This window comes from Apus apus, chromosome 2, assembly GCF_020740795.1.
Source record: "Apus apus isolate bApuApu2 chromosome 2, bApuApu2.pri.cur, whole genome shotgun sequence".
NCBI lineage: Eukaryota > Metazoa > Chordata > Aves > Apodiformes > Apodidae > Apus > Apus apus.
In genome coordinates, this window is record NC_067283.1 from 32,894,520 (window position 1) to 32,915,210 (window position 20,691).

General features: G+C 41.8%; 1 long non-coding RNA gene across 1 annotated transcript; it reads right to left on the reverse strand.

The window, feature by feature from the left end:
• Window positions 1–16,295: 16,295 nt before the first annotated feature.
• Window positions 16,296–19,649, reverse strand: LOC127381577 (uncharacterized). Its single transcript, XR_007888755.1, has 2 exons — window positions 16,671–19,649; window positions 16,296–16,556 (listed from the first exon to the last, which is right to left on the reverse strand). It is a non-coding gene; the product is annotated as an uncharacterized LOC127381577 (long non-coding RNA).
• Between the last annotated feature and the right edge of the window lie 1,042 nt (window positions 19,650–20,691).

The window sequence follows — 20,691 nt, forward strand, 5'->3', positions numbered from 1 at the left end:
AATGACTTCAGTGCCCTCTAAAACACAGAACACATAGGTTCCTCAGGATAGTATTTCTTTTACACTAAGGTGTTATTTCCTTCACATCCAGGTGGTAAATAGGAAAGGTAAAATACACCAAACTGGAAAATTATTTAACTAACAAAAGGGAGAAATTACAATTAATTGAAACTAAAGTCATACTTAGTTTTGTAAATGAGGAACTTTTATCAAAGTGTTTCCTGCATATAGTACTTTGCAGAACAAAAATAATGGGGCTATATCTAAAACTGACCATGTGTACACCACTTCCTGCACAGCTCACACATGACTCAAGTGATGCTCAGTGCTATGACTGAACCTCTGATTCCTAGACAGGCCCTTGCAACTCCTCATGTAAGAAAATTTAGCATCAAAATATTATTCCTCATAAAGTCTGTGGCCTTGGATACTTCTGAGAACTATTCATGTCCTTAGTCTCTTGGGACCTGAAAAAATGGGCACTCCCTTTGGTTTCTGTGGTGACCTGGGGACAGGCTCTGTGCTGTCACCAGCTCCAACAAAAACTGGAGGTCTCTGTAGCCTGATTGACTCTGGCCAGATACCACTACTCCTGGGAACATCTGCTAGCCAGGAAGGGTTGGTGTGCTGTGTCATCCATCTGTGCCCTTCACCGATGCCACAACACACCTTACACAGGGACCTTTCTCTTGCCACTGTCTGGAGTGATCAGCTTCTTCAACTCCAGGAACTACCATAAAAGTAGTATGGTCAAAAGGAGGGCCCCTGGGGTTTTTTTAATGAGTCGTGGAAAGAATGAAATTGTGATGATGAAAGTGCCATCAGAGTCATATTTGTAGCACTATACTTACAACTACATGCAATTTCTCCAATAGATTTTACTGAGACATGATGTAGGCTGTTGTTGTTCTCTGATGTTTAGGGAAATCCCCAAACTAGAAGTATTCCATCACCAGCTTCACAATCCCATGAGAAGTTTCATTAAAATGCCATTCATGTCACTCCCTGAAGTCATCCTTGCAATTGCAGGATATGTGGTTACAGTAGGAAGGGGAAATGGTTTGTTAAAATACACATATTTATATTTATATACATGTTATATAAAACTTAACATGCATAATTTATAATAATATACTATATATTGCTGTTATCTTATAGGTTTTATATATAAAATATAAATAACACACATGTTTTCTTGTGTGTATATATATATGTATAAGCCACAGTAGTTGGAGCTATGTTAAGCTATGGCCTGGCTCTTACTTTTTGGGGTAACCAGTAGAAAAAAATCCAGTTGAATAAATGGATGAAAACACATGACATACCAAGAAAGACCCAGCAAAGCTTTCCCAAATTTGTTTCACAAGTTCTTTGAAGAAGTCTACAATCACGTAGACTAACTAGGTGGATTCACTTGATAAAGTACACTCAGGTCTCCAAAGAGCATTTGACATTGGCTTTTAAGGAAACAAAGTTTCCATGGGTTAGGAGTGAAGGTGTTTGCATGGCTAAGCAATGATTAAAAGATAAAAACCCCACAAATAACAACAAACAGTCAATCTTCACAGTAGAGGAAAATCACTACATTAATTCCACAGCCTTGTGTTAGATAGAGCCTGTACTGTCTAATATATTCGTGTACTGTGCAAAAAAGGCTGACAACTGAAGTAGTGGTATTTGCTGATGACACTGTTATACTTCTTTATTCTGAAAGTAGTGACACTCTGGCAACTGTTGCCAGGTGAAACTGCTGAGGCAGAGAATATGGGCGTGTTCAGAAAAGGATTAAGCAAATTCAGGACCAACATCCATAAATCAGGAATTGAGGGGGCAATGAAGGGGCACCACCTATTTTTCATAAGATATAAGAAACTGTCTGCTAAGTCAGAGCAATGGTCTGCCTAGTTTAGCATTCTGGTTTTTATGCTGGAGGCAGAGAGTTTCTTATATCTTAGGTACACAAAGTTTTTCAGGGTATTAAAGATGCAGGCTAAATATGAAGAACTGCAGAAACAGGCCTGAGTTGCTGGTAAATAAAATAACCTGTGGATAAATGAGACTGTGGTGCACAAGAAAACCTAGATGTCAGCTTCTCAAACTGGGTGATGACCTTTAAGCTAAATATTATTACTCAGGAATGAGATCTTAGGGTTATAACAGAAAGTGCTATGGAAATACCTGTTAAATGTCCAGCAGAGATGGACAAATTAATTTTGGGAACAGTATGTCAGAAACCATCATTATGCCACCAATTACATTTAGAGTGTGTCTGAATTTTGAATACTTTCAGAGACCTCCAACATGACAAGGAGGTGAAATTACTGAAAAGGAAAACAGTAAGGACTAACAGGGACAATCAAATGTATGGAATAGCTTCTAAATTATTCAAAAGGCTAGGACTCTTCTACATGCAAAAGAGATAGTTGAGAAATAATTTTTTGAAGGTTTATAAAGCCACACATAGTGCATGAAGGGTGAACCCTTGTATCCTCTAGTCCAAACTCAGAAGGGGGGATGGTCTAAAAGGTGAATAACAAGCAAAAAGTTCAAAATAAGCAATCCCAAGTATAGTACAGCCTTGGCAAAGAGGTGCAGAGCACATCTGTGGTCATCACAGTCTTCCCTTGGCACACTCTATGTAGTGGTGGCCCCATGCTTGACATTCTCCATAAAACCTTCTGCACCCAATGAGCCTTATGATACTTGAGGTGCACGGTACACTGCCACAGGTGGGACAAACAGTAGAAAATGGGCTTGGTGATGCCCTAGACATTCTTAAAAAGGATCTTGCTACCTCTGTTCCCCACCTTTCACCTCCTCCTCCACAGCTAGACACAATAAAGGCACAGCCAGGTATCTCCAGATTCCGAGCTAGAAAAACTTCTGTTCTTGTTCCCCCTGTCTCAACATTTCCTTCCCACTTCAACATCACCCATGGTTTATGTTGCACTGTTGTCTACCAAGCTCTGTTGTCTACCAAGTTTTCCACCCCTGTCTACTACAGACAACTAAGAATTAGGGCACACCTCAATAAATCCATGTACATATCTAACTAACATTGAAATCACGGCCATGTTCACTAACCATCTACGGACTGGAAAAATGTAGTTATTTACATTACATTTAACACTATATGACATTCCACAGCTCCAATAGACATTTAAACAGAAGAATAAATTCAAGATTATATTCCAGAGTCTTGGATGCAAAAGTCACTGGATAACATGGTCTAGGTTTATTTCTGTACCAACAGTGAACAGCTTACCTTCTTGTGGATATCTGCCTGTCATATGCCTATCTGCCATCAGACACTCTGAACAGCATTATCAGCCCTGTGTTTTTAACCAGTGCTCAATTTTCTTCAAAATGGTACGTAAACTTTTTTTTTCTGTTGTAGATGGTCACTGTATGAGTGTTGGTGCAACTTTAAGAGTATGAGCAGCAAGCTAGACCAACATGGATCACTGTTTGAAGTGGTGGTGGCCATTCTGCACCTCTCCTGCTGTTGGGATCCTGTAGCAGCAGAGCTCAGCCAGGGCGAGGGCACCAGAAAGAGATCCTGCAAAACCTCAGTGCAGACAGCATAAACATAGCACACACATGACACAGTTCAGGGGGAAACAGGGTTCCAGCATCATGAATTTTCCACACGGATAAATGTCCCCAGTACCAGCACACTGTCTCCAGTACCTGCACATGCTTCACATCCACACACTGGGTACCATTTTCACACTGATGCAGACAGCGACTGTTTCTCTAACAAAGGCTGGTACATCAAAATTGTGTCTCAGAAGGGCACTTGAAAAAGTCCATTTTCACCAGACTAGAAAACTTCTTGCAGTGGACCATGCCATTGTTCAAACCAGAGGAAAAAGCACTTTAAAACAAAGTTTTATGATCAAATGTTTCAGACAACTAAAAAGGCATAAAGTTTATAACAGCAGAAGTTCTTGGAAACAAATCCAATTTTGAGTAGTAGAGTCTTAGGGACAGCTCCAGTAGTCTGGAAAATCATTATAACTCAGCACCAATTGGATACCCAACAAGACACTGTACTTTTTAAATAATCCTTTTACAATAAGAGATCTTAACAAAACCAAAGCACCAGGAAGAGACCTTTTTTTCAGGCTAACTTGTGGTTTTGATTCACTGTTGCTTTCTTGAACTGATTGCAGAATCCATTACAACATATCTTGCTTTCATTTTCTTATATGAGCATGTTTTTCTTGCCCCGACTGAAACAGGATATCCATCTTTCAGAATTTCTGTCCTACCTTTTGCAATACCATTCATCTCTATGTGGCAAGAGAATTTAGCAAATCACATGGAGGTTAAAGGAAGTTTGCAGCTTTCTTATCGCAATAGGATAAAGCTTTTGTTGAAAAAATAAAGGATTGACTAATGTGGGACACTTCCTACTTCCCCTTACTTTGATGTCATATGTTTGGATGCACAGCAGAAATAATAACTGTGTCTTACTGTTTATTTTTCTCATTTTGGCATGAGGTTGACTTTCAATGGCAGCAGAGTTAAAGAGCAATTAAACCAGCTGGAGGTGACCCTTCAAATCCCATGCCACTAGGCAGAATACTCCAGCATAAGCCATGTAAAGATTATGGGATCTGCCTTCACCCCAGTAGTGATGTCTAGTAATTTTCTTTTTTAAAGACAATGCTGACAGTTAAATGTCTATACTGGGTGGTCATTGCTAATAAAAACTAGCTAAAAACAAGGAAATGAGCTTGAGAAAACTCTATGAAAAGTAGCACGTTAGGGCCTGTTGCATCCATGATCACGAGAAGGTAATTAGGGACCTAAATACTGCCAGTTCAAAGTGAAAGTCGAACAAATATGACTTTTATGAACTAGATTGTTTCTCCTTTACAGTTTTCAGCTTACTAACTTTTCGGCTTCACTAGCTAGTTAATTTTTGGGATAGAAGAAGAGCAGAAAGACCTTGGCCAGAACTCTGCCCCTTCAGCATGACAACTTGCAAAGCCTGATCTCAGAAATCTTTGGAAAATCTTGGCCAACCTGCTCCATGCAATTAAGGTAAGGAGTGAGATAAAAAACAGGATGTATTTGAACAGAAATATCCCTTTTTTTATATTCATTTAAAAAAAAAAAAGACAATTGAAATGTAATTAACAGTAAAAAAGACATGGAAATTGGTATCACTGCTTCAAAAACAAAACAAAACCCAAAAGCAACAACAACCAAGAGCTTCCAGCTGTCTAAAGCACTTTCTTTACTTGTAACAGGACTTTGATTCTTTAAGTGAAACTACATGTGTATGCGCCCTTTAAGGAGTATTTTGTAGAGATGGTATAAAGGTCCATTCGCTTCAAACCGTGGGTACTCTCCATGATAAACATTACATACCACTTCAAGAGAAGTGGGTTATAAGGAGATTGCTTGCTTAGAAGCACATTGCATGCCTGGGTCACGGTGGTTGCTCCTGGGTGTGTACATTGTGAGATTGCCTTTACTCGTAGGAATCTGAACCATTTTTTCGGAGGAATTCCCACCTCATGCCAAGTCCAGGATGAGTGCTGCTCAGGGACAGCTGCTCAGCACTATCATTCTTCATTCAACAGATGACCCCTCTCTCACCCATCACTGTCTGAGTCTTTTCTAAAGTTTTCTACTCCAGGAATGGTGAAGAGGTACTAACCTCAACAGAATTCCTACCACAGCCTTCCAAGACCTCAAAATATTAATTTATCTAATGGAAAAAAATGCATTATTATGATTATTATTATTGTTATCATTATTATAATTTGTTTGTTTGTTTGTTTCCATGTTGGCTGATTTGTGAAATAAAATTATTTCAATATGGCTTCAGCCAGATAAATAATGGCAGAGCTATCAGGTCTTCCTTCCTTCTGATATTTTCTCCATTTGTCCTGATATCACAGTTTCTTTTAAAAGATGCTGAATGCTGAAATTACTTTGGCTTTAGGTATCTGGAAAATGAAAAACACTGCTGTTGTTTTTGCTGTTAAAGCCTGGTGATTGTAAGTGGCCTACAGGGGCTTCTTATGGCAACAAAGAAATCACCAGTGGTTCACCTTATGTAGTACAGAGATAACAAAAGGACCATGCCTGAGTCCTTCCCTTCTGGTGGTAACTTCCAGTGCCAAGAAAAAAAGGGAGCAATTATAAGAATTAGTGTGTCTCTATAAGTACTTCAAGCTAAGATCTTTCATTTATTTGGGGGATTTATTTGGCAGGTAGTGCTTGATTAACCTGATATCCTTCTGTGACACAGCGACCCATTTAGTCAATGGAGAAAAGGCTGTGGATGTTGTCTACCGAGACTTCAGTAAAGCCTTTGACACAGTTTCCCACAGAATTCTCCTGGAAAAACTGGCTGCACGTGGCTTGACAAGTGTATGTTTCACTGGGTAAAAAGCTGGCAGGATGGTTGGGCCCAAAGAGTTGTGAATGGAATTAAATCCAGCTGGTGGTCATTCACAAGTGTTGTTCCCCAGGGATCAGTGTTGGAGCCAGTTCTCTTTAATATCTTTATCAAATATCTGGATTAGGGGATTGAATGCACCTTCAGTAAATCTGCTGATGACACTAAGCTAGGAGAGAGTGTTGATCTGCTTGCAGGTAGGAAGGTTCTACAATAGGACCTGGACAGGCTGGATTGATGGGCTGAGGCCAATTGTATGAGCTTCAACGAGGCCAAGTGCCAGGTCCTGCACTTGAGCCACAACAACCCAATGCAACACTGCAAGCTTGGGGAAGAGCGGCTGGAAAGCTGTCAATTGGAAAAAAAACTGGGGGTGTTGGTCAACAGCTAGTTGAATATGAGCCAGTAGCATGCCCAAGTGGCTAAGAAGGCCAATGGCATCCTGGCTTGTATCAGAAGTAGTGTGACCAGCAGGACTAGGGCAGTGATCATACCCCCATGCTCGGCACTGGCAAGGCTGCACCTCGAGAACTGTGCTCAATTATGTGACCTCCACTACAAGAAAGTCATTGAGGTGTTGCAGCATGTCCAAAGAAGGGCAATAAAGTTGGTGAAGGGTCTGGAGAACAAGTCTTATGAGGAGCAGCTGAGGGAACTGGGGTTATTCAGTGTGGAGAAAAGGAGGCTGAAGGGAGACCTTATTGCTCTCTACAACTACCTGAAAGGAGTTTGGAGCCAGGTGGGGGTTGGTCTCTTCTCCCAAGTGATAAGTGACAGAAGAGGAGGAAATGGCCTCAAGTTGTGCCAGGGGAGGTTTAGATTGGATATTAGGAAAAAAATATTGACTGAAAAGTTTGTCAGGCACTGAAACAGGCTGCCCAGGGAAGTGGTTGAGTCACCATCCCTGGAGGAATGTATAGATGCGGTGCTTAAGGACATGGTTTAATGGTGGATTTGACAGTGTTAACAATTGGACTTGATGTTCTTAAAGGTCTTTTCCAGCCTAAATGATTCTATTGTTTTTCATTTTGAACTAAGCATGGCTGTCAATACTAGGTTTTGGGTTCAAATGGAATGGATCATTTTGAACAGATTCATTTTGCATCCTAAACCTTGGAGAATAGCTGCTGTATCCTTAATATGTCGTGTACAGATAGTACCTAAAGGGTTATAAAATACTTCAGGGAAGGTGACATTACCTGAGGACTTACTGAAAAAAAAGAAGATACAAAAATAAAAGAAGTTTTCAGTACTGTTTCATTGTTTTTAAAAGGGTTGAGACCATTCTGCAGAAACAAATCAACCTTGAGGACCTGTCTTCCAGTGAAAGTGGTTACAGAATCATCAGACTTTCAGACAATGTCCCCATAGACCTCATTCCTAATCTGATTTTTCCATTTTACATATAATTTCCAGCAGTGAATAAAACCCTGAGGAGAAATAAACCTCATTATTTGTACATGACCCCCCACAGTCTCCTACTTGATTGTGTCAAGCCAGACTCATTTTGCTGACGCACCTCCCACCAGCCGCTGAGCAGTGCAGTGGTGGCTCTCCTTCCCTCACTTTGCTTTCCCTCTCCACTTGGCAGAGGCACATGTGTGGGATTTCATGGGGTCGTCTGCCAACTCTGAAATGAGAGATGTGTCCAGCTACTATTGGTTGCTCTCAATAAGTAAGGGCTAAAACAACATTATTTGAAGCTTCAGACAAATACCAGGAAGAAAAAAAAAAAGATCTCTGCTGATGATTTACTGGAAAACACTATCACAGAGACTTGAAGGGAGGGAAAATTGCACGGATTGCACAAGCTATTAATTTTACCATTTGATGAACAAGCCCAGTTACGTATGCCCGACTGTGAGAGCGTAGGTAAAACCACCACAATTCACAGCTGTCATGTCTATCTTCAACTGATCTCTGTATAATTTCCCAAACTAACCTCGTACTACACTTTCTCAAATAATAGCTGAATTTGCCCTCTCTCCTCTGTCTGTTTCTTCCTAAAGAATTTCCTTAATACAGTCAGAACACAGCTAGTAAGGCTTTTAAGGACTAAACCTGACATCATTACAGTACTCCTAAAGTTGCAATTAAATTGTTATCATAGAATCATAGAATGCCAGGTTGGAAGGGACCTCAAGGATCATCTGGTCCAGTCTTTCTAGGTAATACTATAATTTATATGAGATGGCTCAGCACCCTGTCAAGCTGAGACTTAAAACTGTCCAATGTGGGGGAATCTACCACTTCCCTTGGGTGACTAGTCCAACGTTTGATTGTCCTCATGGTGAAAAATCTACCTCTTATGTCCCATTGGAATCTCCCCAGGAGCAACTTGTGCCCATTACCCCTTGTCTTTTCCATGTGACTCCTTGTAAATAGGGATTTTTCATCTTCTTGGTTGCCACTCTTTAAATACTGGAACATTGTAATAATGTCTTCTCAAAATCTTCTTTTCTCAAGATTGAACAAACCTAGTTTTCTCAGCCTCTTCTCATATGGGAGGTCATCCAGTCCTCTGGTCATCCTTGTGACCCTTCTCTGGACCCTCTACAGACTCTCCTGATCCTTTTCGTAGAGCAGGGACCAAAACTGAACACAATAATCCAGGTGTGGTCTGACAAGTGCTGAGTAGAGCAGGATGATGACTTACTTTATCTCTGTTGGTGATGCCCTTGTTGATGCAGCCCAGCATCCTGTTGGCTTTCTTTACTGCTGCAGCACACTGTTCACTCATGGTGAGCCTGTTCTCCACCAAGACTCCCAGGTCCTTTTCCATGGGGGTGACATTAGCCTTCCTCCAGTTTCAGGGATGTCTCCCAATCTCCACGACTTCTCAAAGATTATGGAGAGCAGCTTTGCAACAACATCAGCCAGCTCTCTCAGCACCCTAGGGTGGGTGGCATCTGGGCCCATCAATTTGTATGGGTCAAGCTCCTGTAACAGCTGACACACCAACTCTTCCTTCAATGACAGCCGGTTGGTGTCTGCATCAACCTGGACTTTTGTTCCTATGACCTGGGACCCAGCAGCACTCGTAAAGACAGAGGTGAAGAAGGTGTTGAGGATTTCTGCCTTTTCAGCATTGTTGGTGACCAGCTCACCTCTCCTGTTTAATAGTGGGCCAACATTATTCCTCCTTTTCTTCTTGTTAATGCACCTGAAGAACCCTTTCTTAACTTTCTGACATCTCTTGTCAATGTCAGCTCAGGCTGAGCTTTTGCTTTCCTAACTGCATCTCTGCATACCCTGGCAATGCCCTTGTAGTTTTCAACAGGTAATGTTTCACTTTTCCACCTCTGGTACATTTCCCTTTTGGTTCTGAGCAGACCCAGAAGCTCTCAGTTAAGCCAAGGAGGTCTCTTGCTCTTCTTACTTCCCTTGCCTTTAGAGGGTATGAACTGGTTTTGTGTATCTGGGAGAGTGTTCTTGAAAAGCTCCCAACACTCACTAGCTCCTTTACCCTCCATGGAAGCTTCCCATGGGATCCCTTCCAACTGAGCCCTGAGCAACCTGAAGTTTGCTTTTCTAAAATCTAAAACCTTTGTCTTGGAATTAACCTTCACTGTGCTCAGCAGTATCCCAAACTCCACAATATTGTGATCACTGCAGCCAAGTCTGTCACTTAATGAGATATTATAGAGCAGGTTTTCTTGGTTGGCGAGTAGTAAGTCCAGCTGTGCCCCATTCCTGGCTGGCACATCCAGCATTCATGTGAGGAATCAGTCCTCTACACATTCCAGGAGCTTGACGGATGACCAGTGAACTGCTGTGTCGTTCTTCCAGCAAATGTCTGGGTAGTTGAAGTCTCCCATAAGGACCAGGCTTTGTTGATCTGAAGCTTGCCTGAGCAACCCGAGTATCTCTTCATTGGTCACATCACCTTGGTTTGGGGGTCGGTAACAGATGCCTACTGTAAGGTCTCCCCTGGAGCCCCTGGAGGGCTACCACAAATACCCTAGTTGTCTTCTCTACATTCAAGGTTTTCCTTAACACAGAGTGTGACTCTTTGACCTCTTCTCCCCTGCCTGCCTTTACAAAGCAGCCTGTATCCATCTATCATGGTCCTCTATCATGTGAATCCTCCCACCATGTTTCAGTTATTCCTCTGATATCATAACTATCTGACTGGGCACAGAGCTCCAGTTCCTCCTGTTTATTTCCCAGACTGTGTGCATTAGTACAAGTACACTTCAGGAGGCTGATCTTTTGGTTCTTGTTTTGGGAGACAGCTGAGGCACATTTTACACTATTCTGGTTGCCCTTGTTTATTCCCCAATCAGTTCTAGTGGTGATGGTGGTGTGAGCATTGCCATTTTGGATCCTTCCCCCTGGTACTGCTATGCTGCTCCCAGGCTTCTCTCTAGTAAGCAGAGTTTTACCCCCGCCCCCAAGTCTAAATTTAAAGACCTTTCTATGAATGCTCCTAGCTCCTGACCCAGGATCCTTTTCCCCATTTGGGATAGGTGTACACCATCATTATACAAGCCCCAACAAGTACACAAAACCTTTTTTGAAACATAAACTTGAGGTAGCATTTCCTATATTATGTATCTCACCTCCTTAATATGGTGTTTCAGCCAGGGCATCTTATTCAAGGCTCATCATAAGATTTTTGTGGGTGTTTGAGCAGAAGGAACAACAAGAGATCCATTAAACACTGCACCTAATGCTGAACTACAAAGCAGGACTTTGCACAAAGACCGAGAGATGTATTCACCTTGATCATCAAAATCAGCAGCCAGAAAACTCACATGTTTAAAGCACATTTATAGAACAGAGATTCTTTTAAAAAAAATGTTAGACATGTTTTGGAACAATATTATGCAAGGGAAAAGGTAAAAATAACTCATCAATATCTTAAGGTAAGAAAAATGTTCCAATTGTTTGGCCAAAAATGAGTTATGCTATTTAAATAAGACTTGGGAAATTTTCTTTATTCTTAGGACTTCCTAGGCAGTTATCACTGAGCAGCCAGAGAGGATCTCATATAAGCTTGATAAAAAGAATTCATCTTGGCATAAAACTACTGATTAGCTGTTAAAAGGTAGTAGGAGTCTATGTTGCTATTTTTAAAATCCTACTCTGTTGATCCAAAAGAACCCACGCCATTCCTAAGAGATGTAAAATATTCTGAAAGACTGATAAACATTTTTTTAAAAAAACATTTTCTTCCAAGTGGTTTTCCACTGCCAAAAAATAAGTAAGTTTTCAAACCAAGTAACTCATTTGGGGATAGTTGTTTTTGCATTATATCAGAGACCATTTTAAGTTCCTTGTACTCCAGATGGTCCTGAAAAGCTACCTAGTACAACTCTTCTACAGCTAAGAAACTTATCTTGTGGTTGTCCTCCAGAGAGCTCCCCTGCCTCCTGGGAGCCATACATTCTAGAGAAAATACATGCATTTGGTGGGGGAACTGAAACTTAACTGCTTGAGAGGACCGTTTGCCCGGCCCTACAGCAGAGGAATAAACTAAACTCATGGAGGTTAGACACAAAGATAGCTGCTGATCTCAGCAACCTTTCTGCATAGCAGTCCACCACAGACAATTTAGTGCCTGGTGTATTTCATATTCCTTTATTTTGTCCATAAATGTCAACACAAAATACTGCTAGTACCTAAGACTGACTGTAGATTCCCCCAATGAGGATGTTGTCATGTGCTTCTCCACACCCCTCTCAATGGAAAGGCTGCATACAGTATTGACACCCAGTTCTAGCAGCTTTTTCTTTAACCTAAGATATAGGTGAAGAGTCGGATCTCAAATCCCAACAAGATAAGGTTGATATTTTAGATAACTATATCCTGCTGCACCTCAGCATTTAAATTAATCATGGTAACACTGAGTTTAGAATAAGTACTCAATTTACTCCCCAGCTATCTAGGAAAGTTTTACACTCTCTATTGAACCTCACGTTACCGTGAATATACTGCCAAAAGATGCTCAAGATAGCTGCTTCAAATTATAACTACCTCAGTCACTACATTTGTGGCAAAAGCCAACACCGTGCGGCCCTGGTGGAATCTTTTTATTACTGCCTTTGATTTCCAGTAATGTCCAACCCCAAGACCTTGAAGGCAAAGAAAAAGGAGCTTTTTACCCATGCTAGACAGAGGTCAAAGAGGGTCAGTCTGGTAGTCTCCTGGCCTGCCCACAGATTAGGATATGAACATGTAGCATTCTGAGCCCTCTCATTTCCTTGCAAAAAGTGCTGAACTCCCCTTCTAGAACAGGCACGCACACAGCATGCTTGTAGATGGCTAACACTGTATTCCATGTTGCCAATGTGCTTTATTCTATTGTTGTTATTTTTTCCACAGTGAGCCCAAGAGTGATCCTTGTTCTATTTTATCTCACAGTAACGGGATATTTTGGCAACAACATCACTCACCAACTGCCGATGAGTTTTGCTTTTTCTCATTCTAAGAGAGGAAACATTTTTCAAGTGTCCATTTTCTGAAAGCCATGGAGTTAAGCGGAGTTTGCCAAATAAATGGGTGAGTCAGGCTGCTCACAGATAGTACATGCAGAACTTTCAGACGTGCATTAAGCTCTTCCTGGGAAATAGCTCACATCTGACTTCATAGCCTGACACAGCCGGCACAGTCCGAGCAGAACACCCGTTAGCACATGAATCATGGCAGAACAACAGGTAGCTCAATACACAACTGTTACGTCACAGTTACAGCAATGTTCAGTGTAATGAGAGAGTAAAAATTAAGAGTTAGAATACAACTGTATTATTCAGCCAGATCAGAAACCAAAACATTGTGATGAGACAGCCAAAAAGGACAAATGCATTCACACACTCGTATCTCCCCTGGTGCCAATACTGCCCAGTGGAGTAAAGCCCAGGGAAAAGTAGTAAGTCAGAGTGGAAGATCACAGCACCCATAGCCTTTGTAAACCTTCAATTAAAGGTACACTATTCACTGGAATTTGATTCTGCTACACAAGAAAAAGAAGGTTAGAAAAAAGACTGCACATGGAAAGAGATCAAGGTAGCCACCAAACATTATTAGGGAGCATTTTGTTGTCTCTGTAACTGAGAATTACTTTACTCTACACATGGGATGAGGACACTAGGAATGCTTGAGAGCCCTTCCATGCCCCATGCTGCCTTGGTGCATAATTTTCTCCGTTACCACTCTGATGGAGCAACTTACTTCCTAGCTGCTTGCAGAAATAGCCACCAGTTTTCCCAAACTGAAATCCAAGATGCCAGAGTGATGTTCTTTGGCACAATTAATCTGACAAAAAAGCTAGATCTCTGAGAAACAGTTATATTGTGCACTGAATTCTGCACAATTTTATTTCAGAGTCAGAACAGGTAAAAAGCAAGAGCTGTACCCAAGCTATGTGTACAGGATACTCTTAAGGGCACTGAGAGTCCCCGTCACTACTGAAAAATGAAGACAGTGGTCAAACAGAGAGATGTGACAAGAGCACATAGCTTTCAGACTATTGCAGAAAAAGGTCATCCAATTTCAGAGGGGATGTTGGTTTATGTAATTTGTTTTTCATTTCAACTGATACTAAGCCAAACCTTATAAAAGACTTAGTGACCAGGTCCTTTCCTCCAGCATACTGCTGGGAAGCTGCAGTATTTAGAGGCTGTGATCTCCCTGACTTCAAGGAAATTCAGAAAGAGCATCAACAGTCAATGAGACGTCAGCAAGCCAGGACAATTTCACTCAGAAATTTCTTCTGTTCTTGTATGCAGACCTGTCCAAACCAGGATGAAGTGTCACTGAGCTGACGTGAGAATGAAAGGAGTTTCACACCACTGCCCAGTGCGAGGGAACCATCATCTTCCCAGCCTTCTCACTCCAGAATATGTTTTACCAAATTTATTTTTCAGTTAACCCTTGTTGTTGGCCAAGAAGAAGAAGACATTTTCTGAGAATTACATATAAAGACAGAAATATTAATGTTTCAGCAGCAAAGACCAGCAGCGTGAAATGCCAGCCAGTGCGAATGCAAGGCACTCCTGGATATACAAGGAAGACAGAAAAGAAGAAAGCTTCAGTGAAAAATGAAGAAATAAAGCAACTTTTCTTGCTGAAAGATCCAAAGCCCCAAAACCAGTCTAAAAAGCTGTGGTTAAGTAGTGTGGTACGTGGTAAGGAAATACGAGAGAGGCTGGAAGAAGTGATACTGGGATGAAGTAATCAACCACAGTCATAGGAAATGGCCACGTTCCACATTCTAATAAACACAAAATACTTGTAGGGTCTTCTCCAATTTTAGCTGGTGTCTATGGCTCTGTTACATTGCTGCGAAACAATAACTACCAAAACGAAACAAAATAAAACAGAAAGGCAAAAAGTTTAGATCTGCACTGACAGACTTCTGAATACACAGCTGTAGAGGGGAAAGTGATGGTGCTTGTGAGCAGAAATATAGGCTCAACATCTTCCAACTGCAACTCCTACAACTTCTATCAGAGGGCACCATCTCCATATCTGTTCTAGTGTGCAAGACCTGGAAATTTATTAGAGCTCCACTTTCTGAGACACAGTCTACGTCAACAGAAAATTCACAAAGCTCAGTATTTTTCAAAAGCTGTAAAAATCAAGTTTGGCTCGTAAGAAATCCCAAAGAATAATGGAGATATGGAATGGAATAATGGAGAATAACACTTAATGCTATGACAAAATGCCTAACATAATCCTAATGAATATACATTTATAATCAAAAAATCTGTCAGATAGAGTGATGTGAATAATGAGTGTTTTTGTAGAGTCCAACTGTAATGAGTCCTGTTCTGGGTGATGCTGGGAAAAACCTGCAAAGTAATTGCAATGTGCTCTACTGCTTTTCTGATTAGATCTGGCTGGGATCTTTTTTAGCCTCTGCTACCAGGGCAAACTCTGTATACTCACATTCAGCAGATGAAGCATCAAGGGTATGGTTATTTCATTAAGAAACTCCAGTCATTGAAATACCATCTCCAGAAAACAGACAGCAAATTACTCTTAGGTTCAGATTAATTGCATTTTGTGATTAACCTCCAGGTCTGAGTTTTTCTTACCTTTAATTCTAACATTAGACATATAGATTGAAATTGCAACAGGGCTTGAATTATCAGTAAAGTTGTGTGCGTGCAAAACATCAGTTAAATATTTTTAAAGATGTATCTAACTGGTAATATGTGCATTTGAAATTAGCATTGGCCTCACGGATTTTCATGTGAGCTTTCATGCTAATTCATTAGGTCTCTTTGGACAAGACAGCTTCCTTGCACCTTGAATTCCCTGCCTGTACAATGAAGAGAATGACTGCAGTTAATCTGCTAGGGACTGCCAGTTTGATTAATTATGGTAATACCGCTACAGCGAGGCAGCCAGAGAGTCAGCCAGGCATCGCTGCTTCTTCGCACGCAGGAGGCACCATGGTTCATCACAGCCTCCCTCACAGGAAAAGGAAGCAGGAGAGGACCCTGGACAACCCTGGAAAGCTTTGAACAAAGCTTTTTGAACAAGAGCCCTTGCTTTTGGTCTGGCAGAAGTCACTGCCATGTTCTCTGGCATTTTCCCTCTAGCAGGTTTGTTGCTATACTGACCAGCCATAGCTCTCAAGAGGCACCTAATACCTTTGGGTCAGTTATTCAGTGAGTCATCCTCAGCCTGTGAAAAATCAATCATAGAGCTTTGGAAACTGGGAGGGGAGATAAGAAGATAACATTCCCTTTTTTATCTTCACTGGTTTCCCTGGAAAGTGCCTCTTGCATTTCAGCCATCTACAAGGCTTGTGGCATCTCTGTTTCATTCTCAGTGTTTACATCTGGTTTCTGGTCAAGGGATGGCCCTTCACCATCCTTTTTTCTTCTGAAATGAAAAAAAAAAAAAAAGGACATCTGCAAAGTAAGGAGAACAAAACAACTTCATTCACTTTCAGTGAGACTGAGTGAGGTTTCTCAAGATGTAACAGGATGTGAAAGCAGCAGCAGCACTTTGAGCAGTTCTCCAAGATCCTCTGCAGCAGCAGCAGCTCATCTTGCTGCAATGCCAGGCTGCCCAGGAACTTCTGCTCATTCAACACGCATCTTCCAATGACATCTTACACTAGTTCATTGCTTTGAAGTTCTTGCCTCTGACGTCCAACGTTTGGCAAGGGCTGTTGCATCTGGGGAAAAAAAAAAAGTTCCAAAAATCAAAGCTGTTTCTTCTTCTGTCCATGCTTAGGATATTCAGAAATTTCACAACGTCAATTGCCAAATTTTGTTCACATTTCCCTCACCTTCCTGAGCAGCTAACTTTACTCCAGACCTCAGATACAGTAGATTCAGCTCACATCCCGACATCCCCTCTTCCTAACTTTGTGTTGGCGGCAGTGTTGTGACAGCTGTTCTTGTGTCAAGACCGGCTGGCTGGAGAGAGCAGGGGGATAAGACAAAGACAACAAATGGCTTTGTGACACCAACCTTGCACAAAAGAAAATAGGGATTGTGTTTCAAGTACTACTAGACCGTGATGGCCCTCCAATGTGTATACAAATGCTTAATTTTTGATAACCATGATTTTCTACCTGTGCTGCTTTGCATATTCTAAACTTTTTACCGAGCCCTGGCCACAGGTCTCTAACTGTAAGTAACTTTGCCTTCCCTCTCCAGTGTCAGAAGTGAGAAAGCCTTCCATGAACACAGGCCTCCAGACTGCAATGAGCTTGGTGCCTTCGGGTGCCTGACACACACTGATGTCCTGCAGCATTAGCTGTATTAGTTCATAACGTGGGAACTCACAAGCTTAGCTGGATAGGCTTCCCACAGAACCTCAGCCAAAAAAAATAAAAAGCCAAGTCTTTTCTCTCTCAAATACTTGATAAACAGAAAAATAAATCACTTCCCCATAACGACACCTGGTTTATTAAAAGCAGGGTTTGAGCCTCGTGGTTTGCTTTTCAAGCTGACCAGCTTCAGCACATACTGTTTGCTATAGCTGACAATGGGTGCCTCGAGCTCCGTGCCTCTGGAGGTCGATGTGCTCCTCAGTGGCCTTGCTCTGCAGATGAAGTAAGGTCAGCCCAGAGAAGTCACGAGTCCAAAAGTGTTTCATAACATTCAAATGAGAAAATGCAGCTCAGGACGCATATTCCTGTCTTGGTTTGGTCAAGATTGGGCTGCAGGCTCTGAAAAGCTTATCAGCTGATGTCAAGAGTGATTTAACATGTGACAGGGCATGGAAACTTGCTGTGTAAGCTGTTGCAACATACAGTAAGAGCAGCAAAGGCATCAGGAGTACTACAAGCACTTTACTGCCACAGCAGCTCACGCTGAAGAAAATCCCCATGAAAAACACTTACAGCTGTCCTCTGGCAGAGGTTGGTTAATAAGATGGATAGTAAGCAGGATAACTAGAGGTTCCCTAAGGGAGCCAGGGATGTTTCCATGCATCAGAGATAAAGCTGGGTGTGAGCAGGAGCCAGGAAAAAATGGGAAGGTGATGTGTAACGGAGGAGAATCCACATTTTCAATGACCCAAGCACTTTCCTCAGAGCAGGAGAGAGCAGAAATCAGGTTTGCTGTTTCTTCTCTGGGTTAAAGAAGGGATTAATCACAAGGGGAAAATGCCTTGTAATACTATGACTCAGCAGAAAACAGTACTTGCTTAGAAGCAGCTGGAGGACATGGCCAGGACATAGCAATGAGTCACGGAAACCTGGGATTTGGGCTGCTGCCTTCACCCTTCCCTCCAGCCTTCAGTTAACAATCTGAACAACTGAGAATAAGGGGATCACTTCTAAAGAGATACCTCATGTTGCCTTGTGTACCTGGTATGGATTTAGACTGTACAGCACAAACAGAACTACAGGCATCATTATTACCCTTTTTCTGAAGTGCTTTTTGGCACTGCTCTTTCTATGGCAGCTCCTGTGGCATAGTCCTAGCAAAACAGGATGGTGAAACACAGATGAGCCCTCCAGTATGTACAACAGTCTAAATTCATAGTAACAAAGACCTGGATCACCAGCTTGTCCATAGGAGAAAAAAAAAAAGTAAAAAAAAAAGTAAGGAAGCAAACCTTGTATCACCTCTGCCCTGTACTCTGTGGTGGTTTTAGGATAAGTTCCCTCAGAAAAGAGGATATACTTTCTAATAAATCACGTGTTAGCTTTTTTGAGAACCACTGCAAGGGTGTTGCCACAATGCAGTGTGTTTCCAAGATGGTGACCCTATGTGACCTTTCATCTCATGGAGTCAAAAGAAGATAGGAATAACTCTCATGCCCAAGAAAGGCACTGAGAGGGTGGATGCAATCCAACAGCTCTCTCCTATCTGATTTAATTAAATGGTGCTGCAGAGAAATGAATGGTATCTGAGTAATAAGTCAGAACATGACTTAAAGGAGGTTTCAGACTTCTGGGCTGTCCTGCTCACCTTTTAGAAAATGTTTTGGGTTTTTTTCCTAGACCCTTCAGATGGACCTGCATAGTGTTTTTCTTTTCGCTATTTGATGTGACACGACAGTCTGGAGACTCCAGCCAAAAGTAAATCTCACAGTCAGTGGCAGTGTATAACTCACTGGGAAGTTACTTTTCTCCCTGGATTTTATAACCCAAGATATGGACAGTAGACAGCAGATAAATAGGAAAGGGAAGCTAGGTAAAATAAATAGCCTAAATAGAACCTAAATCAAAGTAAATAGCAGACAAGGGAAAGGTGATACACAGTGACAGTGAAGGCAGGTGTGATTACATGACCTAGTCACCACAGAGACCTGGGTAATTGTAAGCTGTTTCTGGATCATTTGTGTGGCAGACAGTATGAAAAGGCAGGACCTGGTGAAGATAAAATAATGGTCTCATGAATTTGAAATAGTGCAACATGTAAAACTGTGAGGGTTTTTATATACTCGATGGATTCATGGATTTACTACAAGTCCCCGAAATTCAAGCTGGGATCTGCAATGTTATTTTCATCAATCATAGCAAATAACCACTCTTCCCTTGTTTCTGTTCTTCTCTTCTAAGCCTCATTGCTCAGCACTCTGACCTCTTCTGAAAGATTAAAATGAGCAATGCTGGTGGGATTTTTTCCCTAAATTTCTGCTGACAAACCCTGGTGACATGTTAGAATGCACTGTTGCTGTTGGGACACTGCCAGAGGATAAGCCAAGAAACCGGCTGCAGGAAGCATTACAAATCCTTACAGCTGAAACTACAGGAGAGTTAAATTCAACTTTTCAATCATTAGGCATGATTTCATGCTCACAGATGTAGCCAGGTCAGGCTCTTAGCTCAGGCTCTGGTTTCTGTCCTGCCTGAGCAGCAGAGTTGTCAGTCCAGGTGGCCAGAGGTCATCCAAGGACCACTGTGACTTCACTGGTGTCTCTCCTGGGCACAGCTGTGCATGCGAGCTGAAAGTTGCCCATATTGCCTCCACCTAGAAGTCCTTTCTGAAAAGCAGCCCTCTCTTAAAACAGAGGCTATAGCTCACCACGTGTTAAGGAAGGGTCTATGCCAAAACAAAAAGATAGCAACAATCCCTCCAGTCCAACATTGCTTATTACCATCCCTGTTCATCTTCTTCCCTCTCCCTTTTGCCCCCTCTCCATCAGCAGCACAGGCATGAACCAGATCTGGAAACTGTTTCAGCCGAAATCCGTATCTCACCACGTTTCTGTTTGTTGAGGGGTTTCTGTTTGGTTGAATGCACATCAAAATTCAGTTTAAGGAAAAATTTACAGGACTGGTCACCAGTCTGCTGGCCCACTTGCATTACCATTCCTTTGCTTTGGTTCGAAAGTACAAAACTGCTCCCCAAAACTTCAAAAAGAACTGCAAGAAAATGCCAAGGAGACATAAAAAACCTGAACATCTCTACACAGAATTTTGTTTGCTAGGCAATTTGAAATTCACATTCTTACGTAGTTCCTCTCTGTCACCCAAGGCCAGAATATGCAGTATGTCTTCACAGGTTTCACTGGTGCAAGTGGCTACTCATAAACTGTGGGAAATGTGCCAGGCTGGAAGAAAAGACTGAAAAAAGCACCTCAGAGGCTCCTGGGCTGTAACACGGTGGCAAGGAACTGAAGTTATACCAGATGTCCCAAACACCTCTACTCTTTCATATCACAATTTGATGTGAGGGTCAATCCTTTGAGGTCTTAAGCACAGTAGCAGCTCCTGGAGAACAAGTTTGTGGTCCAGTGAGGAAAGGACACAGACAGAAAGGCACAACAGCAAAGCAGGAAAGCCATAATGTTCAGAAGTTAAAAGGACAAACCCTGGTGAGTTTAGGCTCCTGGTCCGCTCTTAGTCT